Source organism: Polyodon spathula, chromosome 8, assembly GCF_017654505.1.
Source record: "Polyodon spathula isolate WHYD16114869_AA chromosome 8, ASM1765450v1, whole genome shotgun sequence".
Classification (NCBI taxonomy): domain Eukaryota; kingdom Metazoa; phylum Chordata; class Actinopteri; order Acipenseriformes; family Polyodontidae; genus Polyodon; species Polyodon spathula.
In genome coordinates, this window is record NC_054541.1 from 49,446,813 (window position 1) to 49,474,369 (window position 27,557).

At 41.8% G+C, this 27,557-nt stretch overlaps 1 pseudogene; it reads right to left on the reverse strand.

Annotated features, from left to right (window-relative positions):
* Window positions 1-22,940, reverse strand: part of LOC121319155 — a 38,347-nt pseudogene extending 15,407 nt beyond the window's left edge.
* Between the last annotated feature and the right edge of the window lie 4,617 nt (window positions 22,941-27,557).

Sequence of the window (27,557 nt, forward strand, 5' to 3'; positions counted from 1 at the left end):
GGTGGCTGTGTAATAAAACACATTAAAGTTGGTCTAGCTTGCTAGGAAACAGCAATTCAATGGACAAGCACACACTTTTAATAAAGATTTTTTTTAAAAATCAAATGTTAAGGCCAAGGATCTTGTCTTGGGTGGGAGTCACCCTCCAATGGGAGAAAGGGAGTTTTAGTAGCAAAGGAAGGGTGCACATTCAGAACAAGCCCCAAATGTAACTGGTTTAGACTGAAGAGAGACTTGCAGCCTCACTCCATGAGTCAAGCCTCCTATGATGCACAAAAGCAGCCATCTCATTGTACAAAGCACCCAGGTGCAGGGAGTATTAGACACCACAATCCAATTCTGTTGAGAGCACTAGATATTATGAAGGGGATTTCTGAGTCCACTATTTCACAGAACTTCCCAGATTCCTTACCCTGAGCAGGAAGTTTAATCTGGAGAGCAACTCCAAGAAGATATCTGCGCCTTTGTTCATAAACTCGTATCTCCCGGCGATAAAGAAGAACAGGGTCTTTTCTAAATTGAAATCAAGGCGCCTGCAAATTCAAATAAAACATGTTATTAAAAAGATGCATTTTAACAGCATTTGACTTTAAAAACCTGTTCTAACCCAATGTTTCAGACATCTGCAAAACATGAGTCTTGCAGAGCAAGGAAATGATAATGTGGACAATTCAAATTGCAATAGCTCAGAAAATACGTCAAACTAAATGATGTGCATTCCAGAACAAATACAGTCACTGGAAATTAGCCTTCTGGGAATTCAGCACCTGCCTTAAACTGCCTTGGAATCTGCAGAGCAGAACTCTCATTTAAATTCATGTTAGTAATTACAGTATAAAATGTCCCTATTCGTAAACCCCTGCAAAGTTGTTTTATAATTTGTTCAAAGTGCTATCAGGATAGCACTGGAAATAAGCACACATGCCTGGCGCACTGCTTTGTGTGAGCTACAATGAACACACATGCCTGGTGCACTGGTTTGTGTGAGCTACAATAAGCACACATGCCTGGTGCACTGCTTTGTGTGAGCTACAATAAGCACACATGCCTGGTGCACTGCTTTGTGTGAGATACAATAAGCACACATGCCTCGTGCACTGCTTTGTGTGAGCTACAATGAGCACACATGCCTGGTGCACTGGTTTGTGTGAGCTACAATAAGCACACAAGCCTGGTGCACTGGTTTGTGTGAGCTACAATAAGCACACATGCCTGGTGCACTGCTTTGTGTGAGCTACAATAAGCACACATGCCTGGTACACTGCTTTGTGTGAGCTACAATGAGCACACATGCCTGGTGCACTGGTTTGTGTGAGCTACAATAAGCACACACGCCTGGTGCACTGCTTTGTGTGAGCTACAATGAGCACACATGCCTGGTGCACTGGTTTGTGTGAGCTACAATAAGCACATATGCCTGGTACACTGCTTTGTGTGAGCTACAATAAGCACACATGCCTGGTGCACTGCTTTGTGTGAGCTACAATAAGCACACATGCCTCATGCACTGCTTTGTGTGAGCTACAATAAACACACAGTATAAGAATTACACTGGGGTAGATTGGGGGTGTGCTGATCATTTCACCTGAAAGATTTCCCCTTACAAATCTGGAAATGGCTTATCTAATTAAAGATTATTTCAATTATTCATTTATTACTCACCTATTATTATGTTTGCAAACCATCAATTATGAATAACTATTTGGACCTGGGTTTGATTCTTTTTTTTTTAAGAATCAAACCCAATCTTTAAATATTCTCAACAGCAGAGCTCAGATATCTGAACTCCATAGTAGGTACCAATCTTAAATACCAGCTACTGTATACACTACAAAATAAAGAACTATAAAGAGGAGCAGTGTAGTTTCACTGCAGCAGCAGATTACTGGTACTCTACCTGTAGAAGTGTCCGCGGATAAACTCCTGGAGCCGCCCTTTGTTCGTGGAATGTTGGTTCTGAAACTCGTGCATGGCCGAAAACCTCTTAACATTCAGACCATTGGGAGTGACTACATCTGTAAAACAAAAGCAGCAGGACGGACAGGTCAGCAAAGAAACAGAGACACATTCAGACATGGGTCCCAGAGTTCAAACCCAGGGGGCTTCTCTCCGGGCAGAGGAAAAACGGTGCATTTTGGGTTACTTTTCTATTGCATATGTTGCTATGCTTTGTCTGTGTATTTTCTTTCAATTCAGTCTAAAGGTGAGCGTGTGGAAAGTTACTGATAATCTCACTAGCAGGATGTGTGTCAAAATGCATGAATTGTGTTTATTAGAAGGTCTAAAAGGATACCAAAGCTGCAATGGAGTAAAGTTACAAAATGAATTGTGAGGGTGTTTATAAGAAGCACTGAAAGGATATCAAGCTACACTGGAAAACAGTTACAAAAGAAGGAATGATGTAACCACAGGCTAGGTATAAAACTGCATGTATGGAGCTCTTATGTTGGAGAAGAGGAAGGAATGAAGACTGCACACTCTCACCCCTGGAGTTATGGGTAATTTTGCCCAGAAAATGCCTCTTTCATATTGCATGCTGGTTTTGATGTCTAATACAGTACTCATATTAAACTGACTAACTGCTGTACATAAACATAAGAACATAAGAAAGTTTACAAACGAGAGGAGGCCATTTGGCCCATCTTGCTCGTTTGGTTGTTAGTAGCTTATTGATCCCAAAATCTCATCAAGCAGCTTCTTGAAGGATCCCAGGGTGTCAGCTTCAATAACATTACTGGGGAGTTGATTCCAGACCCTCACAATTCTCTGTGTAAAAAAGTGCCTCCTATTTTCTGTTCTGAATGCCCCTTTGTCTAATCTCCAGTTGTGACCCCTGGTCCTTGTTTCTTTTTTCAGGCTGAAAAAGTCCCTTGGGTCGACACTGTCAATACCTTTTAGAATTTTGAATGCTTGAATTAGGTCGCCACGTAGTCTTCTTTGTTCAAGACTGAACAGATTCAATTCTTTTAGCCTGTCTGCATATGACATGCCTTTTAAGCCCGAAATAATTCTGGTCGCTCTTCTTTGCACTCTTTCTAGAGCAGCAATATCTTTTTTATAGCGAGGTGACCAGAACTGCACACAATATTCAAGATGAGGTCTTACTAGTGCATTGTACAGTTTTAACATTACTTTCCTTGATTTAAATTCAACACTTTTCACAATGTATCCGAGCATCTTGTTAGCCTTTTTTATAGCTTCCCCACATTGCCTAGATGAAGACATTTCTGAGTCAACAAAAACTCCTAGGTCTTTTTCATAGATTCCTTCTCCAATTTCAATATCTCCCATATGATATTTATAATGTACATTTTTATTTCCTGCGTGCAGTACCTTACACTTTTCTCTATTAAATGTCATTTGCCATGTGTCTGCCCAGTTCTGAATCTTGTCTAGATCATTTTGAATGACCTTTGCTGCTGCAACAGTGTTTGCCACTCCTCCTACTTTTTGTGTCGTCTGCAAATTTAACAAGTTTGCTTACTATACCAGAATCTAAATCATTAATGTAGATTAGGAATAGCAGAGGACCTAATACTGATCCCTGTGGTACACCGCTGGTTACCACACTCCATTCTGAGGTTTTTCCTCTAATCAGTACTTTCTGTTTTCTACATGTTAACCACTCCCTAATCCATGTACATGCGTTTCCTTGAATCCCAACTGCGTTCAGTTTGAGAATTAATCTTTTGTGCGGGACTTTGTCAAAAGCTTTCTGGAAATCTAAATAAACCATGTCATATGCTTTGCAATTATCCATTATCGATGTTGCATCCTCAAAAAAATCAAGCAAGTTAGTTAGACACGATCTCCCTTTCCTAAAACCATGTTGACTGTCTCCCAGGACCCTGTTACCATATAGGTAATTTTCCATTTTGGATCTTATTATAGTTTCCATAAGTTTGCATATAATAGAAGTCAGGCTTACTGGTCTGTAGTTACCTGGTTCAGTTTTGTTTCCCTTTTTGTGGATCGGTATTACGTTTGCAATTTTCCAGTCTGTCGGTACCACCCCTGTGTCAAGAGACTGCTGCATGATCTTGGTTAGCGGTTTGTAAATTACTTCTTTCATTTCTTTGAGTACTACTGGGAGGATCTCATCCGGCCCAGGGGATTTGTTTATTTTAAGAGCTCCTAGTCCCTTTAACACTTCTGCCTCAGTTATGCTAAAGTTATTTAAAACTGGATAGGAACTGGATGACATGTGGGGCATGTTGTCAGTATCTTCCTTTGTAAAAACTTGTGAAAAGTAATCATTTAACATATTTGCTATTTTTTTTTCTTCATCTACGATTTTGCCATTTGTATCTCTTAAACATTTAATCTCCTCTTTGAATGTTCTCTTGCTGTTGTAATATTGGAAAAACATTTTGGAATTGGTTTTAGCTCCCTTAGCAATGTTCATTTCTATTTCTCTCTTGGCCTTTCTAACTTCCTTTTTGACTTGCGTTTGCAGTTCTGTGTACTCTTTCTGTGTACTTTCTTTTTGGTCCTTTTTTAATGCTCTGTAAAGTGCCTTTTTTCGCTGAATATTTTTTTTAATTGATCTATTAAACCATTTTGGCAATTTAGTTTTACATTTAGATTTGTCTACTTTAGGGATATAATTGTTTTGCGCCTCTAGTACTACATTTTTGAAGAACAACCATCCTTCTTCTGTGGGTGTTTTCTCTATTTTACTCCAATCTACTTCTGTTAGTCTCTGTTTCATACCTTCATAGTTTGCTTTTCTAAAATTGTAAACCTTAGCTTTAGTCTTTACTTTTGGGGATTTAAAAAACACTTCAAATGAGACCATGTTGTGGTCTGAGTTTGCCAGTGGTTCTCTGACCTCTGTTTTAGTTATTCTATCTTCGTTATTTGAAAAGACTAAATCAAGGCATGCCTCCCCTCTAGTGGGTGCCTTCACAAATTGTGTTAGGAAGCAGTCATTTGTCATTTCCACCATTTCTATTTCATCCTTCGCGCTACCCACCGGGTTTTCCCATTTTATTTGGGGGAAGTTGAAATCCCCCATTAGTATGGCTTCTCCTTTGCTACACACATTTCTAATGTCATTGTATAACAGATTATTTTGCTCACCGTCTGAATCTGGCGGTCTATAGCATGCTCCTATTATTATGCCTTTTGAATTTTTGTCTGTTATTCTGACCCATATTGATTCGGTTTTATTTTCTTTGTCCAGGTTTAACACCTGGGCTTCAAGACTGTTTCTTATGTATAGCGCTACCCCTCCTCCTCTTCTGTCCTGCCTGTCTTTCCTATACAGTGTATACCCACAAATATTATATTCGTCCCCATCACTCTCAGATAACCACGTTTCTGTAACACCTATCACATCATAGTTACCTGTTAGTGCAGTAGCTTCAAGTTCTAGAATTTTGTTTCTGATACTTCTAGCATTTAGATAAATACATTTAATGGTTGTCTTACCTGAGTTGTTGTTCTTGTTTTGATGCGGTCTCCCTTCTGTTTTTTTGTTGATTTCTCCCCCCTTCCTTTCTAGTTTAAATGCTTCCGAACCTGCTCGAGGATCTTTTCTCCGAGTAGACTAGTTCCCTTGTTATTTAAATGCAGTCCATCCCGTCTATACAGATGGTCCTCGTTGTAGAATGTGGTCCAATGATCAAGATAGGTGAAGCCTTCCCGTGTGCACCACGTCTTCAGCCATTCGTTTTGATTAATTATTTCCAGCTGTCCATATGGTCCTTTGCAAGGTGCCGGTAGTATACCAGAAAATACCACAGTTTTGGTTTTCTCTTTTAATTTCCTTCCTAGCTCTCTGAATTTGTTTTGCAGGGATTTTGGTCTGTCTCTTCCAATGTTGTTTGTACCGATGTGGACGACTACTACCGGGTCGTCTCCTGTTCGTTCTAGGAGCCTGTCCACGTTCTCAGTGATGTGCTTGACCGAGGCTCCCGGAAGGCAGCACACTGTTGTAGTAAGGGGGTCCAAACTGCGAATTGAACTTGCTGTGTTTCTCAATATGGAGTCCCCAACAATCATGACCTCCCTTCTTTTTGCTGTCTGGTCACCACTGTCAATAGGGTCCTGGATGTTGTTCCTTTCATTCTCTTGTTGTTGGTTCTGCTCATCAAAATTCTGAAGTGACTCAAATCTGTTGGTTGTTTTGATTTCTGGTGGTGGTGTTTGACGAAGTTTCTTTTTTTCCCTGCTTCTGCCTACCTGAACCCAGCTGTTCTGACCTTCTATCTCCCTGGTGGCTTTCAGTCTGTTAGGGGTGATGCAGACTTCCATGAATTGTGGGTGTGCCAGTTCCTCAAGATCCTGTTGCTGTCTCACTTCTTCCAGCTCCATTTCTAGCATACTTACTAGTTTATGCAAATCCTGGATCGCGCGGCACTTTACGCACACTTGGTTTAGCTCCGCTGGGTTTTCTCGGATTTCCCACATCAAGCAGGTGTCACAGATTATTGGCTTGAAGACCATGTCGAGGTTTTTTTTTTGAAGTTTAGTTTCTTCTGCAGCTGTCAACCTGCTTTCAAACTGCTTCGAAACTGCTCTGTACTTTTCCACGCCTGTACTTCTCCCACTCGCTGTCGCTGGGAAGACTGCCTCGTTTAACTGCGTTGTTCTGCTGTGCTGTTGGCTCCTCCCCTCGCCCGTGTCTCAAAACGGTGCTGAATTTGAATCAGCTGCTCCGAGTTTCAGCTTGTTTGTTATCAGAAAAACACACGCGGCTGTTTGACTTTGAGCTGCTGCTGTGTTTCCCCAATGTCCTCTGTTTTCTGATTAAAGCAATTCAAGATGCAATTTCTCCTTTCTGCTTCGAAACTGCTCTGTACTTTTCCACGCCTGTACTTCTCCCACTCGCTGTCGCTTCCACTCGCTGTCGCTAGGAAGACTGCCTCCTGTACTAGTGGAGCTGAAGGTAAACTGAATTTACTCACTTCTCATTTGGGGAATATGCAGTTTATCCACTTCTCACTTAGTGAGAAAACGCTGTGATAAGCAAACCCTGGCAAAACGCTTCCTACTCTCTTGTGATAAGCAAACCCTGGCTATACCAAAGGTTAAAGCCAAGACATATTCCAATTCATTCCAATGCATGTTCTCTTCTGAATAACCCACAATCCTGCACGGCCACCATAACTGACATATGCGCAATCTACTTGGTATCTCTGCACACCCTTACTGTCTGCTATGAACACCACACTGACATGCTCGTAATCTCAGGGCATCTCTGCACTCCCTCAGTGCCTGCTATGAACACCACACTGACATGCTCGTAATCTCAGGGCATCTCTGCACACCCTTACTGTCTGCTATGAACACCACACTGACATGCTCGTAATCTCAGGGCATCTCTGCACACCCTTACTGTCTGCTATGAACACCACACTGACATGCTCGTAATCTCAGGGCATCTCTGCACACCCTTACTGTCTGCTATGAACACCACACTGACATGCTCGTAATCTCAGGGCATCTCTGCACACCCTTACTGTCTGCTATGAACACCACACTGACATGCTCGTAATCTCAGGGCATCTCTGCACACCCTTACTGTCTGCTATGAACACCACACTGACATGCTCGTAATCTCAGGGCATCTCTGCACACCCTTACTGTCTGCTATGAACACCACACTGACATGCTCGTAATCTCAGGGCATCTCTGAACAGCCTTACTGTCTGCTATGAGCATCAAAAAGGTTACTTTACCTACTTTATTTTTTACCACTACACCACTGAAGATCAGGTCCATTAAATACAGATTATCTATTAGATTTCTATCTATTAGAGAATTATGAGGACACTTCATTTCTAAGATGGGCTGCATTCAGTTACTTGTTGAAAACATTGCTGTGGTGTGGCTTTAGGGGAATTGAATTACATGTATCAGGATGTGTCATAGGGCAATGGGTGATAGAGCCATTAGAGGCTTCGTTCCAATAGCACACACCCTCACTGACTGATACCTAGATGAGCAAACTCACCGACTGGAACGACCCTAATGCTGGGTGACAACAAAAATGCTTCAGGGCAGAGGGAAGTAATACAGAAGAGAGTGGCCAGCAATTAGGATGAGAACGCTCATGATCTGAGGGGCAGGGAGGCCAAACAAACAAAAAATAACTGCATTGAAAAATCACGTTATTGTGCTTGAAATCATTTCATAAAAAGACAATCTTCAGACATGCAAACATAAACAACAACACCTGTTCCTTTAACTAGGTGCTTTGATATGAAGAAGAAGAGTGCTTTGCGATCTTCAGAGCCAGCGTCTGTGTATCACTGTGAATGTAATAAACAGGACCGGCTCTTGAAGGAATAGAACAGCAGATGGAAGAATAGCAGACTGTGCCTCCATCGCAGTGGTTTAAATGCACATGCTGCAATGCAAACAAGCTTTAAACCTGTTTCTTGGTGTTGTTTGCATGTCCACCCTCACCAGATCAATACTTTAGATTTGTATTAGTAATGAATGAGTCTAGTGGGCTAGCTGGCAGGTAATGTGAATGCTATCTATGCTTGTGAACGGCAATCATTTCCCTGGCATTGCTCACATCCATCAGTACTGCAGTGTACGTGCTGAACAATGACTTCAGTGGGAAACACATGCAGGGAAAGGGAAGCTGTGAGGCGAGTGAAATCCGCCCTCAGCTCTCCGATAAGGAAGATTACACTGACTCGCTGCCTCATCTGTTTCAATGAAGATGCCGGGCAGCAGAATTTGAGTTGAATTTGAGCCCTTACCTGGCTTCCTCTTGAGCATGTGATCAGCCTTGATGGCAGTGATCTGTAACACTGTGGTGAAGACGTGTGCACAGTGAACGGCAGCCCGCTCCATGCAGTACCGGTGGTATATCTGCCTCTCCCCAGCCTCTTTATCAACATTGAACTGCCCAGAACATGCAGAGGGAAACAAGGGGGCACATTAACATGGCTCATGGCTGTGGGACTGTGGAGTTTGGAAACTAACACAAATCCACAAATAAAGTCTGCTACACATGAGACTCGATGCAACAAGAGAATGTGTGCAGCAATGAGGCAAAATCAATAGAATCTATCTTTCACATCTCAGGCAACGTGGGGGCAACACCAGGATGGCATGAAATAAATGGGATTTTTTTGCGATTTTTTGCATGTCAACTAAGGAATTGAGCCATGAGAAAACAGCTTCAGTGCACATGGTCCAGCAGGCAGACACAGTGTCTAAAAAGACTGAGGAAAAAAATAATACTTTCGGTGGAAAAATGATGAATAATGTATGGGAGTCAATTTTGAAGGAACTGGATATGCCTGGTACAATATGCATTGCCATATACTGTATACTGAAATGCGTCAGAGAAGACTCCAAAGTTCCACATCATGTTGATTAATATGTACCAGTCTTGTCATAGTTTGGTCAATTGCAACATAACAGTTTTATATTTGTTTTGGAGTGAAACTGTGCATATATACAAATATGTAAAAAAAAATGTATATACATAGGCTTTGGGATCTGGCAGTTTTTCAATCTGTCTCATCACGTCTGTGTCACTATAGGTGTGTGTGATCATATTACTGCTTCAGCTGTGTGTTCATGTCACTGCTTCAGCTGTGTGTGGTCATGTCACTGCTTCAGCTGTGTGATCATGTCACTGCTTCAGCTGTGTGATCATGTCACTGCTTCAGCTGTGTGATCATGTCACTGCTTCAGCTGTGGGTGTTCATGTCACTGCTTCAGGTGTGTGTGTGTTCATGTCACTGCTTCAGGTGTGTGTGTGTGTATGTGTTCATGTCACTGCTCCAGGTGTATGTATGTGTTCATGTCACTGCCTCAGCTGTGTGATCATGTCACTGTCAGCTGTGTGATCATGTCACTGCTTCAGCTGTGTGATCATGTCACTGCTTCAGCTGTGTGATCATGTCACTGCTTCAGCTGTGGGTGTTCATGTCACTGCTTCAGGTGTGTGTGTGTTCATGTCACTGCTTCAGGTGTGTGTGTGTGTATGTGTTCATGTCACTGCTCCAGGTGTATGTGTGTGTTCATGTCACTGCTTCAGCTGTGTGTGTTTATGTCACTGCTTCACCTGTGTGTGTTCATGTCACTGCTTCAGCTGTGTGTGTTCATGTCACTGCTTCTTCATGTCACTGCTTCAGTGTGTGTGTTCATGTCACTGCTTCAGCTGTGTATGTGTTCATGTCACTGCTTCAGCTGTGTGTGTGTTCATGTCACTGCTTCAGCTGTGTGTGTTTATTTCACTGCTTCAGCTGTGTATGAGTTCATGTCACTGCTTCAGCTGTGTGTGATCATGTCACTGCTTCAGCTGTGTGTGGTCATGTCACTGCTTCAAGTTTGTGTGGTCATGTCACTGCTTCAGGTGTGTGTGGTCATGTCACTGCTTCAAGTTTGTGTGGTCATGTCACTGCTTCAGCTGTGTGTGTTCATGTCACTGCTTCAGCTGTGTGTGTGTTCATGTCACTGCTTCAGCTGTGTGTGTTCATGTCACTGCTTCAGCTGTGTGTGAGTTCATGTCACTGCTTCAGCTGTGTGTGATCATGTCACTGCTTCAGCTGTGTGTGGTCATGTCACTGCTTCAAGTTTGTGTGGTCATGTCACTGCTTCAGCTGTGTGTTCATGTCACTGCTTCAGCTGTGTGTGTTCATGTCACTGCTTCAGCTGTGTGTGTTCATGTCACTGCTTCAGCTGTGTGTGTTCAGTGTCACTGCTTCAGCTGTGTGTGACCATGTCACTGCTTCAGCTGTGTGTGGTCATGTCACTGCTTCAAGTTTGTGTGGTCATGTCACTGCTTCAGGTGTGTGTGGTCATGTCACTGCTTCAGCTGTGTGTGGTCATGTCACTGCTTCAGCTGTGTGTGTTCATGTCACTGCTTCAGCTGTGTGTGTGTTCATGTCACTGCTTCAGCTGTGTGTGTTCATGTCACTGCTTCAGCTGTGTGTGTTCATGTCACTGCTTCAGCTGTGTGTGATCATGTCACTGCTTCAGCTGTGTGTGGTCATGTCACTGCTTCAAGTTTGTGTGGTCATGTCACTGCTTCAGCTGTGTGTGTCATGTCACTGCTTCAGCTGTGTGTGATCATGTCACTGCTTCAGCTGTGTGTGTGTCACTGCTTCAGCTGTGTGTGACCGTGTCACTGCTTCAGCTGTGTGTGACCAGTGTCACTGCTTCAGCTGTGTGTGACATGTCACTGCTTCAGCTGTGTGTGACCATGTCACTGCTTCAGCTGTGTGTGTGTCACTGAGCTGTGTGTGTTCATGTCACTGCTTCAGCTGTGTGTGTTCATGTCACTGCTTCAGCCATGTCACTGCTTCAGCTGTGTGTGTGTCACTGCTTCAGCTGTGTGTGACAGTGTCACTGCTTCAGCTGTGTGTGTGTCACTGCTTCAGCTGTGTGTGACAGTGTCACTGCTTCAGCTGTGTGTGACCGTGTCACTGCTTCAGCTGTGTGTGTTCATGTCACTGCTTCAGCTGTGTGTGGTCATGTCACTGCTTCAGGTGTGTGTATGGTCATGTCACTGAAAATTGCATCGTGTCTGGTGTGTAGCAGCCTTAGTAGTGAAGCAGTAGCAGACTTTCTGAAAGGAAGGCATGGGAGCTGAGAGCTTCCTTTAATCCGACGCGGTCTACAGGATGTGTTTCGTTCAGCCCTGCACAGCTAAGACCTGTGTGTGGAGCAGGATTTGGGGTAATTATTTTGTTAGCTGCTGTACAATCACTTTAATATTCGGTATAAACTGCAGGTCTCTTTGGGTGACAGTGCCACGTTGAATACCTTACTAAGATATTGTGATTAAACTTGTGTAAAGGTTAAACATCATACATTGTACAGAGGGGCCTGGCTTGTCTTGCACATCACCCATCTTACTCGATTCCACCAGAGCTTGTTGAATATCAACCTTCAGGGACTTCACTGTGTGATCATATTACTGCTTCAGCTGTGTGTTCATGTCACTGCTTCAGCTGTGTGTGGTCATGTCACTGCTTCAGCTGTGTGTGTCCATGTCACTGCCTCAGCTGTGTGTGTCACTGCTTCAGCTGTGTGTGATCATGTCACTGCTTCAGCTGTGTGATCATGTCACTGCTTCAGCTGTGGGTGTTCATGTCACTGCTTCAGCTGTGTTCATGTCACTGCTCCAGGTGTATGTGTGTGTTCATGTCACTGCTTCAGCTGTGTGTGTTCATGTCACTGCTTCAGCTGTATTTGTTCATGTCACTGCTTCAGCTGTGTGTGACCATGTCACTGCTTCAGCTGTGTGTGACTGTGTCACTGCTTCAGCTGTGTGTGTTCATGTCACTGCTTCAGCTGTGTGTGGTCATGTCACTGCTTCAGGTGTGTGTATGGTCATGTCACTGAAAATTGCATCGTGTCTGGTGTGTAGCAGCCTTAGTAGTGAAGCAGTAGCAGACTTTCTGAAAGGAAGGCATGGGAGCTGAGAGCTTCCTTTAATCCGACGCGGTCTACAGGATGTGTTTCGTTCAGCCCTGCACAGCTAAGACCTGTGTGTGGAGCAGGATTTGGGGTAATTATTTTGTTAGCTGCTGTACAATCACTTTAATATTCGGTATAAACTGCAGGTCTCTTTGGGTGACAGTGCCACGTTGAATACCTTACTAAGATATTGTGATTAAACTTCAGTGTAAAGGTTAAACATCATACATTGTACAGAGGGGCCTGGCTTGTCTTGCACATCACCCATCTTACTCGATTCCACCAGAGCTTGTTGAATATCAACCTTCAGGGACTTCACTAACTGTATCACGTAACAATTGCAAATCAGCCCATCAGCTTAACAGCTGGCCTTTGGCTCAGACTGACCTTTTTGGAAAAAAAGAGGGTCTCACGAGGCTTTCTGATCTCTTTGTAATGTTACTGTTAGACAGGGAACATTTAGAGCAGCAGTAAATAACTGGTCTAGAGGAGTGAGCTTTATTCAGCATGGTCCTAGCCTATAAATGTCAGGCTGCCTTGTTATACAGTGAAATGTTAACTCCCTTTGCAGGAAGGAATGAGATATGTGTATGAATCTATTGCTTCAAATATCGTGTGTACAAAAAAACAAAGAACTGAGGCACTGACAGGAGTTATAAGCAAACTAATCAATTACAGGTAGCCTACGATGTGCCATGTGCTGATTTCAGAATTGGGAATCACATTGACAATAGGAGAATTAGGTATATAAAAAGTGTATTATTATAAAGCATAACCAACACTGGCCACAGCATTGTTCTCTCGAGCCACACTAGTGCACACATCCTGAACAGAGCTATGAAAGCCGAAGTACTTTAGACATACAAGACACTAAAAAAAGGTGCAATCGAAATTCAACTCAAATAACTGAAAAGCCTGGGCTCACATCCCCTGTATAATGCACACACTGTAAAATACACGCATTTTGTCCAAATCACAGAAACCTGTAAAGGTGGACAAGACAAACCTGTTTAGAATGTGCAGGGAGCTACATGGTCCATGCCACAGTTTAGAATGTGCAGGGAGCTACATGGTCCAGCCACTGTTTAGAATGTGCAGGGAGCTACATGGTCCAGTCACTGTTTAGAATGTGCAGGGAGCTACATGGTCCAGTCACTGTTTAGAATGTGCAGGGAGCTACATGGTCCTAGTCACTGTTTAGAATGTGCAGGGAGCTACATGGTCCTAGTCACTGTTTAGAATGTGCAGGGAGCTACATGGTCCACACTGTTTAGAATGTGCAGGGAGCTACATGGTCCTAGTCACTGTTTAGAATGTGCAGGGAGCTACATGGTCCAGCCACTGTTTAGAATGTGCAGGGAGCTACATGGTCCAGTCACTGTTTAGAATGTGCAGGGAGCTACATGGTCCTAGTCACTGTTTAGACTGTGCAGGGAGCTACATGGTCCAGTCACTGTTTAGAATGTGCAGGGAGCTACATGGTCCAGTCACTGTTTAGAATGTGCAGGGAGCTACATGGTCCAAGCCACTGTTTAGAATGTGCAGGGAGCTACATGGTCCAGCCACTGTTTAGAATGTGCAGGGAGCTACATGGTCCAGTCACTGTTTAGAATGTGCAGGGAGCTACATGGTCCAGCCACTGTTTAGAATGTGCAGGGAGCTACATGGTCCAGCCACTGTTTAGAATGTGCAGGGAGCTACATGGTCCTAGTCACTGTTTAGAATGTGCAGGGAGCTACATGGTCCTAGTCACTGTTTAGAATGTGCAGGGAGCTACATGGTCCTAGTCACTGTTTAGAATGTGCAGGGAGCTACATGGTCCAGCCACTGTTTAGAATGTGCAGGGAGCTACATGGTCCTAGTCACTGTTTAGAATGTGCAGGGAGCTACATGGTCCAGTCACTGTTTAGAATGTGCAGGGAGCTACATGGTCCAGTCACTGTTTAGAATGTGCAGGGAGCTACATGGTCCTAGTCACTGTTTAGAATGTGCAGGGAGCTACATGGTCCAGTCACTGTTTAGTCCATTCTCTAATTTATTTGGTCAGTCACTCTAGAATGCTATAACCTGATTACACTGTGCACTCTGCAGTCTGTATAGCAAGCAGAATTTAAAATGTGTAAAAGAGTTACACGTTATATAATAAGATGACGTACACACTGTTTGTGCGACCTATTGTTCTAAGATTACCTTGTCCAGGTTGTTGTAGAAATCAGCACTGCCCGCACACAGATACCTCCCCAGCACCGTGGCGTGGGTGGTGAAGATGGTCGTTAAGGGCAGCTTGCGGGAGCGGCACAGTATTAGCCTGGCTCCCGCCTGCCACTCGTGGAAATGGGCAATGATGCTTGGCATCCCTTGAAACTGATCTGTGAGCTGGAGAAGAGGAATTCCTGTATGAAAATTTGTACCGAGACACTCACAGAAACCAAACAAAACAATACAGTAAAACTCCAGTAATAGAAATATCTCACCAGGACTGACTGCTTAATATTGTTAAATCAAAACATACAGCAGTAAAAACAGGGCAGAGACTGGGCGCGAACTGACGACTCTCAGACTGCAGGCGAGTGTCATAAGAACATAAGAACATAAGAAAGTTTACAAACGAGAGGAGGCCATTTGGCCCATCTTGCTCGTTTGGTTGTTAGTAGCTTATTGATCCCAAAATCTCATCAAGCAGCTTCTTGAAGGATCCCAGGGTGTCAGCTTCAATAACATTACTGGGGAGTTGATTCCAGACCCTCACAATTCTCTGTGTAAAAAAGTGCCTCCTATTTTCTGTTCTGAATGCCCCTTTGTCTAATCTCCAGTTGTGACCCCTGGTCCTTGTTTCTTTTTTCAGGCTGAAAAAGTCCCTTGTGTCGACACTGTCAATACCTTTTAGAATTTTGAATGCTTGAATTAGGTCGCCACGTAGTCTTCTTTGTTCAAGACTGAACAGATTCAATTCTTTTAGCCTGTCTGCATATGACATGCCTTTTAAGCCCGAAATAATTCTGGTCGCTCTTCTTTGCACTCTTTCTAGAGCAGCAATATCTTTTTTATAGCGAGGTGACCAGAACTGCACACAATATTCAAGATGAGGTCTTACTAGTGCATTGTACAGTTTTAACATTACTTCCCTTGATTTAAATTCAACACTTTTCACAATGTATCCGAGCATCTTGTTAGCCTTTTTTATAGCTTCCCCACATTGTCTAGATGAAGACATTTCTGAGTCAACAAAAACTCCTAGGTCTTTTTCATAGATTCCTTCTCCAATTTCAGTATCTCCCATATGATATTTATAATGTACATTTTTATTTCCTGCGTGCAGTACCTTACACTTTTCTCTATTAAATGTCATTTGCCATGTGTCTGCCCAGTTCTGAATCTTGTCTAGATCTTTTTGAATGACCTTTGCTGCTGCAACAGTGTTTGCCACTCCTCCTACTTTTGTGTCGTCTGCAAATTTAACAAGTTTGCTTACTATACCAGAATCTAAATCATTAATGTAGATTAGGAATGGCAGAGGACCTAATACTGATCCCTGTGGTACACCACTGGTTACCACACTACATTCTGAGGTTTTTCCTCTAATCAGTACTTTCAGTTTTCTACATGTTAACCACTCCCTAATCCATGTACATGTGTTTCCTTGAATCCCAACTGCGTTCAGTTTGAGAATTAATCTTTTGTGTGGGACTTTGTCAAAAGCTTTCTGGAAATCTAAATAAACCATGTCATATGCTTTGCAATTATCCATTATCGATGTTGCATCCTCAAAAAAATCAAGCAAGTTAGTTAGACACGATCTCCCTTTCCTAAAATCATGTTGACTGTCTCCCAGGACCCTGTTACCATATAGGTAATTTTCCATTTTGGATCTTATTATAGTTTCCATAAGTTTGCATATAATAGAAGTCAGGCTTACTGGTCTGTAGTTACCTGGTTCAGTTTTGTTTCCCTTTTTGTGGATCGGTATTACGTTTGCAATTTTCCAGTCTGTCGGTACCACCCCTGTGTCAAGAGACTGCTGCATGATCTTGGTTAGCGGTTTGTAAATTACTTCTTTCATTTCTTTGAGTACTACTGGGAGGATCTCATCCGGCCCAGGGGATTTGTTTATTTTAAGAGCTCCTAGTCCCTTTAACACTTCTGCCTCAGTTATGCTAAAGTTATTTAAAACTGAATAGGAACTGGATGACATGTGGGGCATGTTGTCAGTATCTTCCTTTGTAAAAACTTGCGAAAAGTAATAATTTTACATATTTGCTATTTTTTTTTCTTCGTCTGTGATTTTGCCATTTGTATCTCTTAAACATTTAATCTCGTCTTTGAATGTTCACTTGCTGTTGTAATATTGGAAAAACATTTTGGAATTGGTTTTAACTCCCTTAGCAATGTTTATTTCTATTTCTCTCTTGGCCTTTCTAACTTCCTTTTTGACTTGCGTTTGCAGTTCTGTGTACTCTTTCTGCGTACTTTCTTTTTGGTCCTTTTTTAATGCTCTGTAAAGTGCCTTTTTTCGCTGAATATTTTTTTTAATTGATCTATTAAACCATTTTGGCAATTTAGTTTTACATTTAGATTTGTCTACTTTAGGGATGTAATTGTTTTGCGCCTCCAGTCCTACATTTTTGAAGAACAACCATCCTTCTTCTGTGGGTGTTTTCTCTATTTTACTCCAATCTACTTCTGTTAGTCTCTGTTTCATACCTTCATAGTTTGCTTTTCTAAAATTGTAAACCTTAGCTTTAGTCATTACTTTTGGGGTTTTAAAAAACACTTCAAATGAGACCATGTTGTGGTCTGAGTTTGCCAGTGGTTCTCTGACCTCTGTTTTAGTTATTCTATCTTCGTTATTTGAAAAGACTAAATCAAGGCATGCCTCCCCTCTAGTCGGTGCCTTGACAAATTGTGATAGGAAGCAGTCATTTGTTTGACCTGTTAGTGCAGTAGCTTCAAGTTCTAGAATTTTGATTCTGATACTTCTAGCATTTAGATAAATACATTTAATGGTTGTCTTACCTGAGTTGTTGTTCTTGTTTTGAGGCGGTTTCCCTTCTGTTTTTTTGTTGATTTCTCCCCCCTTCCTTTCTGGTTTAAATGCTTCTGAACCTGCTTGAGGATCTTTTCTCCGAGTAGACTGGTTCCCTTGTTATTTAAATGCAGTCCATCCTGTCTATACAGATAGTCCTCGTTGTAGAATGTGGTCCAATGATCAAGATAGGTGAAGCCTTCCCGTGTGCACCACGTCTTCAGCCATGCGTTTTGATTAATTATTTCCACCTGTCCATATGGTCCTTTGCAAGGTGCCGGTAGTATACCAAAAAATACCACAGTTTTGGTTTTCTCTTTTAATTTCCTTCCTAGCTCTCTGAATTAGTTTTGCAGGGATTTTGGTCTGTCTCTTCCAATGTTGTTTGTACCGATGTGGACGACTACTACCGGGTCCTCTCCTGTTCGTTCTAGGAGCCTGTCCATGTTCTCAGTGATGTGCTTGACCGAGGCTCCTGGAAGGCAGCACACTGTTGTAGTAAGGGGGTCCAAACTGCAAATTGAACTTGCTGTGTTTCTCAATATAGAGTCCCCAACAATCATGACCTCCCTTCTTTTTGCTGTCTGGTCACCACTGTCAATGGGGTCCTGGACGTTGTTCCTTTCATTCTCTTGTTGTTGGTTCTGCTCATCAAAATTCTGAAGTGACTCAAATTTGTTGGTTGTTTTGATTTCTGGTGGTGGTGTTTGAAGAAGTTTCTTTTTCCCCTGCTTCTGCCTACCTGAGCCCAGCTGTTCTGACCTTCTATCTCCCTGGTGGCTTTCAGTCTGTTAGGGGTGATGCAGACTTCCATGAATTGTGGGTGTGCCAGTTCCTCAAGATCCTGTTGCTGTCTCATTTCTTCCAGCTCCATTTCTAGCACACTTACTAGTTTATGCAAATCCTGGATCGTGCTGCACTTTACGCACACTTGGTTTGGCTCCGTTGGGTTTTCTTGGATTTCCCACATCAAGCAGGTGTCACAGATTACTGGCTTGAAGACCATGTTGAGGGTTTTTTTTTAAGTTTAGTTTCTTCTGCAGCCGTCAACCTGCTTTCAAACTGCTTCTAAACTGCTCTGTACTTTTCCACGCCTGTACTTCTCCCACTCGCTGTCGCAGGGAAGACTGCCTCGTTTAACTGTCTTAACCACAACGCAAAGGTGCCGGGCTCGTCTGCATTCTGGTGCTTTAACCTCATCTCATCTCACTGACGGTACAGAATCCGTAAGGGCAGAGTACCACGCAGCATTGCCCGTTACAGAAATGTTCAGCTTTTAGATGAAAGGCTAATACAACGGTAAAATGTTACAGAACAAATTCCAAATCCCATTCCTTTACTTCACTGCATCCCTTGTTGTCCGTATTGCAGCAATACGTTTATTAACATCATCCTGATTGTTTTGATATTTATATTCTCAGATCATGGGTTGTAAGTTACATAGGGAATACATTTCTCAGGAGACCTGTCTTTTCTCTTCAAAGTCTCATAGTGTGTTTAGCCCCCAGTGTTCTTCAGTCAGTGAAGGATGCCATCACCCTCAGATAGATTTACCATGGTATATTTGCACAGTAAATTTGCATTAAACCATACTTTTCCCATGTTAATACTATTGTGCTTTCCCAAGGTTACCAATACTTTACAATTCTTTAACATGCATTCACTGTGTTTTTACTATGCTTTTATACTGTTTGTAAAGCAGTACACTTTACACTTTACATAAAGCAGTTTATAAAGCATGTTTTGATTGAATCAAGCCCCGAGAGAGATGGTCACACTAGAGGAGGATCTACAGATCCAGATATTCATGTGCGCTAGTCTCGATTTCTACCTGACTACAGGAAAGTGTAAATCCTCTTTGCATGCATACCTCTTTAAAGAACCATGCTGTTAGGGACCCGAAGAGTAAGGCGTCACTCGTTTCTCTATCATGAAAGGGAATCCCAATGCCTGCTGCATCCCAGAATTCCCCTTTCCAGCGGTCCAGGTTCCAAGCAGAGGCACCGATGTCAAACAGGACTACGTACGGGCTGCCTTCTATTAACACACCTTAATACACCTGAACAGCTAACACAGGAGCAGTAGAGTCACAAAGCACAGCCTGTAAGGAACTGCCAAATCAGGGAGACAAATGTTTCAGCTAGTGCCTTCATCAGTGTAATTCGTGTTACATCAGCGTGATTAGTTTATTAAAATATATTCCCGAAGTGGAACAAGAGCTAACATGACACTGAGCCTTACCGGTGCAAACTTTAAAGCGGTCTGTATTGTGTGTTGAATCTGTGTTTTAATAGAAACCAGACTAGTGTGCAGGTTTACAATGCCACTGCTGTTCCTACAGACCTCTGTGGTGAATCACATTAACATGGTGATTCTCATTGTACATCGTTTTTTACTACTGTTCACTTTCTGTCTAGGACAAAGGGGATGCTTCATACAGACCAGAAATACAATTGGAAAAGTAATGCCCCTATACTTGCATGCACACGGACTTCACCATCTCCTGCAAAATAAGAAAAAATCACTGCAGTATACTTGCATGCAAATTGGATTCAGCTTGTATTGAAGTACATATTCGTCTGCCCAACAATTAAAATGTATATTTTTATCAGCTGTATTCCCAGAATACTTTCTGTATATAAAAGCAATGACTGATAAAAAAAAAAAAAAAAAAAAAAAAAAAAAGCCTGCAGTGTTACCTGCGTTTCCAGAGAATCTTTAAACGCAATGCTACTCTGCCCCCTGCTGGAAGAATCAGTGTAGTGTAACCTAGATCTGTGAGAACACAGATAAGACAATACCCATGTATTGGAGCTTTTCATATATCTGAATTAAAATCCCAGCTACACTACTGCATAGAGACTCTGACCAATTATCTGAAAGACATGTGCGTCAGTGTGTGTGTCTGTGTGTGTGTACATCAGTGCATGTGTGTGTGTGTGTGCGTGTCAGTGCATGAGTCTGTGTGTGCGTGTGTATGTGTGTGTGTGTGTGACACCGTCAGTGCGTGTGTCACGCACACACACAACACACACGCACACTGCATCAGTGCAATGAGTCACATGACGTAGTGTGTGGTGTGCGTGTGTATGTGTGTGTGTGCGTCATTGCGTGTGTGTTTGTTTGTGTGTGTGTGTGTGCATCAGTGCATGTGTCTGTGTGTGTGTGCGTGTGTGTGTGTGTGAAAGTCAGTGCATTAGTGTGTCTTTGTGAGTCAGTGCGTGTGTGTGTGTATGTTATTATGCGTGTGTGTGTGTGTGTGTGTGTGTGTGTGTGTGTGTGTGTGTGTGTGCGTGTATGTACGTGCAAGTCAGTGCGTGAGTGTGTGTGTGTATGTTAGTATATGTGTGTGTGTGTGTGTGTGTGTGTGTGTGTGTGTGAGTGTGTGGGTGGAGGGAGCTTTGTTTCACCAATATATATGTAATTTAAATGAAGAAATATATAAAGCTGTTCAGCTGTAAGAATAGATACTTGGCACAGTGTGCTTACTAAAAGTTCATTGACCCCACCAATAATGACTGTCCTCTGACGACTGCCTCTGTTCACGGGAGGCAGAAGCAGAGCACATTGTAGCTGCAGCAGTGCATATCTAATTGAATGAATGGGTGAGGAAACAATAGGTAGTAAACAATGCACAATGCATCTAAACACTGCACAATGTATCTGACTGTGCAGTACTTACTGTGCACAGCATGGACAGCCCAGCCTTTAAAACCCTTGAAAACGGGTTACTCGTTATGTCCTACACTGCATTTTCCTTCTTGATTGCTTAAGATCCCAAACTGTTCACATGTCCAGACCTATCAATCAGGGGGAGCTGTGCAGATAAACTAAATATGTATAATATTTTAAACGACAGCTACACATTATAACCTGCAGTACATTGTCTCCCTGTTCTGTTGTAAAATGCAATCCAGCTTTCGGTATTATCCCCTATCCCTGAGCTCGTGTTACATGAGCTTTTCACCATGTTCCAGCAGCAGTTCCTCGATCGTGTTATGAATTAACTAAATCTCCTTACTGAACCTTATTAAATGTTGCCTGGATCCGTTTCAAATAATGACGATGGGTGTCAACAACAAAACACTAAGCCAGGATGAACAGCTGAGAAGAGAAGGAAAGTGTAGACAGTGTACCGATTCCCAGCTTCATCACCTCACTCAAGGGGATTGCTGTACATTAGAGTTAGAGTTAGGGTTACCAGCTCCATCACCTCGCTCAAGGGGATTGCTGTACGTTATGGTTAGCTTTAGGGTTAGGGTGAGGGTGAGGGTTAGGGTTACCAGCTTCATCACTACGGTCAATAGGATTGCTGTGCAGCTTGTCGTCATGCAGCTTTGAAAATACAAAACCAAAGACTTGTACTGCATGCTGTCATTTACTCCCAAGTAGAACTAGTATTTAAGACTACAGGATAGCATTAATCTATTAGGGGATGTAATGCTACCAGACAGTTAATTAGAGAAGGTAAACTAAAATAATGTACATTGACCAATACACGTCCTTATCAGCTCGTATCAAAGGTAAGTTGCCTAAAAGGGTGAGCCTGCTGACCTTGAGAAGACCTCTTTACTTGTGCGGAGGTCTTTCCAGGATGAGATTAGTAGCCACAAAGACCAAAGCTGCTTTACCTGACAGCCACTGCACTGCAGGGCATCCATGGACTTCTTAATGGGTCTTCACGTTGTGCCCATAGTACGGACCCACTATGAAAAAGTTCTCTCCTCATTCGTCAACAGTGATTTTCACTTTGGTCTGGATTACAGTGTAAATTCCTCCAACTGCAGAAAAAATATGAATGAATAAATACAAGACAAATGCCTCCCTCACATTCAGACTCTTTCAACAATGTGAAGAACAGGGTTCTTTTCAAGCTTCATCACTATTAGAAAAGAACTTCTCAGATTATGACAAACCCCTTGAAAAACAGGACATCTATAAGTAGCTAAAAAATAATTCCCAATGCAAGCAATACCATCTACTCTCTATTTCACTTTAATAAACAGCATCAGCTTGCTGGTCCTAGCCGTATCCGACTCACAGATAACACTGGGAGTGAGGCCTGTTCTCTTCATTGGAAAGGGTGTATCTTTACACACAGTGGTGAGTGTGTGGAATGGGATTGCTTTTGAATGCGTCACTCATTACCAACACTGAGCACTTTACAACGGCTGGCCATGTGTGCACAGACCCCGAAGAACTTCATTCCCCTGATGACAGTACCTCAATTCAGATCTAATAACCCTCTCTATAACAACAATTAAGAAATGTTCTTACAGCTTTGTGAATACGGGCCACTTTACAGTTCTCCCTCCCTAGGCTGTGTGAGCTCAAGGACCAATGCAGCTCTCCCTGCAGGGCCACAGTCAAGATAAGCATATCAGTGCCACCAGGATTTGAACCATTAAACCACACTGCATGACTCAGTCCAAGAGCCAGTGATTTACTACTATTTTGGACTGTTTAAAATGATTCGCTCTCTGCACAGTTTGGCAGGCTGACCTGATTTCTTAGTCATGTTGATTTAAAGTTAAAAATTTTTTTTTTTTTTTTAATTTAGTCGTTGCCAATTATTTTTTTATTTTCTCCCAATTTGAAATGGCCAATTATTATTTATTTATGCTTGACTCACCTCTACCATCCCTGCACTGACTCAGAAGAGGCGAAGACGAACACACACTGTCCTCCGAAGCGTGTGCCGTCATCCGCCCGCTTCTTTACACGCTGCGGAATCACCATGCAGCCGCCCAGGAGCTACAGCATAGGAGAACAACGCAGCTCCCGGGCAGCTAACAGGCAAGCCCGCAGGCGCCCGGCCGGACCACAGGGGTCGCTGGTGCACAGTGAGCCAATGACACCGATCGCCCTTTCAGAAGCTGAATGTTGGTAGCAGGGCTTGCCTGAGAAATAGTTCACACTACAATTCAAAATACGTGTTCTTGGCAAAGCATTCCTGAGACTCAAACCCATGCTTTTGAAATCTTCTTCTTCTAAGTGGGGTTGTATTATGATGCCATTGTCCTGCTTCTTACAGTAATAATGAACATTTACTGTGCACATGCTTCTGAGAGTCAGACAGCAAATCAAAGAAGTCTCATAGTAGTAGAGTTACTAAGCTCTGGGGTAAAACTATAGGAAACCAAGAGCCTTGTTTTCAAAGTGTTTCCTCAATTCTTTAATTAACTCCTATTTTTTAAAGGAGGAAAATACATGTTAATAATATTATAAACACCTTGAGAACACAGAAGAGAACTTGAAATATACAACGTAGTTAGTTGGGTTTAGTTTTGTAAAATTGACAGGCGTTTTACCGCTTTCAAAAAATAAGAGAGTTAAAGACAGTAAGTAAAATGTCTGCCTTTGTCCATGCTTTGATGTCAAACTAAGACAAGCAAGCAAATGCCTGGGCCAATGTCTTTATCAGACACAGATGTTATAGTGACAGCAATGAATTTACTAAGATAACTGGGTAACACTTTACATGGTATCTCTAATTACTGTGTATTTACATTGCAGTTACTTAGTTAATACATATGCACTTACACACAACTATAATGGCATTATGCATAGTTACAATGTATTTAATGTGGAACTATTTTTATACACTATGGCCCTACCCCTAACCCGTACCCCATACCCTTTTCTGATACAATTGTGTCCTTACACATATCTTGCAAAAAGATTTGCACATGAAGTACATTGTAACTATGCATAATAACATTGTAATGATGCACATGTACACATGTACTTAGTATGTATGCATTCTTGGCTTATTTTACCACAGAGAAGAGAAGTTTAATGAACTGCCAAACAGCATTCAATTAATTAAAAAAGACTCATGAGTTAAAACTGGTGCCACCTGTTGGTAAAGTTTAGAATTACAGATAATGTATTACATTGCTGATTACAACATGTAACAGTTTTTTTTTTTTTTTTTTTTTTTGTTCCTGGGTAGTAAGTGTTATTTCCTAATTGCTTATGCCTCAAAAGTATAGAAAATGGCTATTATTCCCCACAAACTTTGCTTTTGTGACCAGGACAGTGATATTTCAAAATATCACTATTTCCAATGGGAAAACGGGCAAATGTGTGTCTTTTCGTTCACATAAAGTCAGAAAAAAAACAACATATGAATCCAAATTAACATGTATTTATATTAAAGTAATACAAAAATGACTACAAAAGATTTAGAAGTGAGTAGTTTTTCGAGATTTACGAATCTAGACATTTTTGTCCTGGTCACAAAAACAAAGTTTGTGGGGAATAATAGCCATTTTCTATACTTTTGAGGCATAAGCAATTAGGAAATAACACTTACTACCCAGGAACAAAAATTGTGTTACATAGTGTAATTAAATCCTGTTTAAACGTATCTACTGTATTGAATCCTCTGTTTAATCATATTGACTGTATTTAATCCTGTTTAAACACATCGACTGTATTGAATCCTGTTTAAACACATCGACTGTATTGAATCCTGTTTAAACACATCGACTGTATTGAATCCTCTGTTTAATCATATTGACTGTATTGAATCCTGTTTAAACACATTGACTGTATTGAATCCTGTTTAAACACATCGACTGTATTGAATCCTGTTTAATCATATTGACTGTATTGAATCCTGTTTAAACACATCGACTGTATTGAATCCTGTTTAAACATATCGACTCTATTGAATCCTCTGTTTAATCATATTGACTGTAAAAATCTGCTCAAGGTTAGGTATTAAAAATTGCTGTCTGTTTCTTCTTTACTTGAATAGCGCTTCTTTTAACCTGATTAGCGCTGAAAAGTTAACAGGTTTTTAAAGTGTCTGTCTGCAGGGATTACATTAACTTAATCCCGTGGATTTGCTGGTTCCGAGCCGGGATACTCATTCACGGCAGTAAAGAGCTCTCGGCTGAACCCCAGTCACTGAAAGACATGCTACTCCGCCTATTCTGTTTGTAAAGGGGGCGACGCGAGAGAGGGTAGAGGCATGGGTCATTATCGTTGAACTGTGTACAGATGTAAACCTGCTATACTGAGCTGTTATACAGTTCAAACACGAGCCAATCCATTTAACACATGCTTAAAAAGGATTTTTAATGCAAAGTGTTCTAATTTGCTGTTTTGCTTTCTAATATATTTACAATAGATATCAAATACACACAATGATTTACATGATGTTGCATCCACAATTTCCGAAGGTTTGGTTGTTTCTCGACATGTTGTTATTATTAGAGAGATAATTTAACTTTATTTAATTTAAGTTAAAGTTTAAGTTAATTTAAGATTTGTCAGCAATGAGAAATCTCTCTCGTATGTCTTTGCTGCCATCTTGTGGCTAATCCTGCTTGTTACAATTTTACCGGGGCGCTTTATTAATCGCTGAAGGAGGTTCAGCCGCCTCCAAGACAACCCGTCTATGATACTAAAGTTATAAACTTGCGTTAGCATCGTTCTCATTTTCCATTTTATAACCTCCAATAGCTCAATCAGTATTATGTTGTTGAAGATGACAACCTGGGGTCCTTCAAGAAGCTGCTTGATGAGATTCTGGGCTCAATAAGCTACTAACAACCAAACGAGCAAGATGGGCCGAATGGCCTCCTCTCGTTTGTAAACTTTCTTATGTTCTTATGACTGGCCTCATTGTTCTTGTGATTTATTTAGGATTTTTCCTATTCATTTTACAGTACAGTGCTGTAGATAATAAAACAATCAAAATCGTATTGTTTCTTCATGGTGCCTAATCATTTCCGCTACTGTAGGTCACAAAGCAAATTGTCTGAATATTCCTAATTGAAGTTTCAAATACAGGCAAATAACCAAAATATCACCAAGACGACACAAGGGGGGGGGGGGGGGGCATTAAAAAATAAAAAAGGAGCCGAGCTGAACACACATGGGTACTACAAGAAGCACAGCAAGTGCGATTGAGTTTTCCGATACTGGCACTTAGAAGCAGGTTCAAATTTAGAATCTGAACATACAGGATTCCTTCAGGTTTTTCGAGAACCTCATTTTGTAAAGGTTCCATCAATTAACATTCTTCTCCAGACCAGGTATTTGTTTAACTGAACCGGGGTTTTCATTGACTAATGATGGACTCGACTGGAACAAGAACCTGGATTGGAAGGGATTGAAAATGCCGCTGAGCAGCACCAAGGCTACCCTGGTGATAGCTCTCACTAGTAACCACCAGGGGGCTCTCTAATATGCTCCTTTACACTCGGAAATGCAGACATGCTTGAATACTGCGGACCCTGCCACAGCCCGATGTAGTTCTGTAAGAGAATAGTTCAGTAAATCAATACGGCTCCAATTCCTCAGTCACACAGTAAGTAGAGGCATTTCATGTAAAGTGTCACCAACATTCTAACACTCTTCCATTAATAAAGACACTGTTCTCTGGCAGTCTTACCTCCCTAACACTCTCCATTATTAAAGACACTGTTCTCTGGCAGTCTTACCTCCCTAACACTCTCCATTATTAAAGACACTGTTCTCTGGCAGTCTTACCTCCCTAACACTCTCCATTATTAAAGACACTGTTCTCTGGCAGTCTTACCTCCCTAACACTCTCCATTATTAAAGACACTGTTCTCTGGCAGTCTTACCTCCCTAACACTCTCCATTATTAAAGACACTGTTCTCTGGCAGTCTTACCTCCCTAACACTCTCCATTATTAAAGACACTATTCTCTGGCAGTCTTACCTCTGGGTTGCACACGAGTGTTCAGCTGTATTGAACATGCAGATAGTCACAGTAAGTTAAGGCTGCGTTCCCACGCGTACCGCAGTAAACTATTGTAAAAACGGACATGTTTCAACGATCATTTCAAAGATGCTTAACATGCCACTGTACTGTAGTGTTTCAGTTCTTACTACAGCATATCATATTTCACACCAGTCCACGTTAATACTGTAGTAAACTACAATAACAAATGTAAATACCAACTCATACTATAACTGCCTTGTAGTATTAACTGCGCGCAGAGGTAGTATTTTACATTGCGGTTTAGAGCAGTTTACTGAAGAAAAATACAATATACAGCATATAATGGAGGAGGTTGCAGTAAATTATGGCAACTATAACCAACTTGTAATATTTACAGCCCCAAACCAGACAATACAGCAGTACCGATAC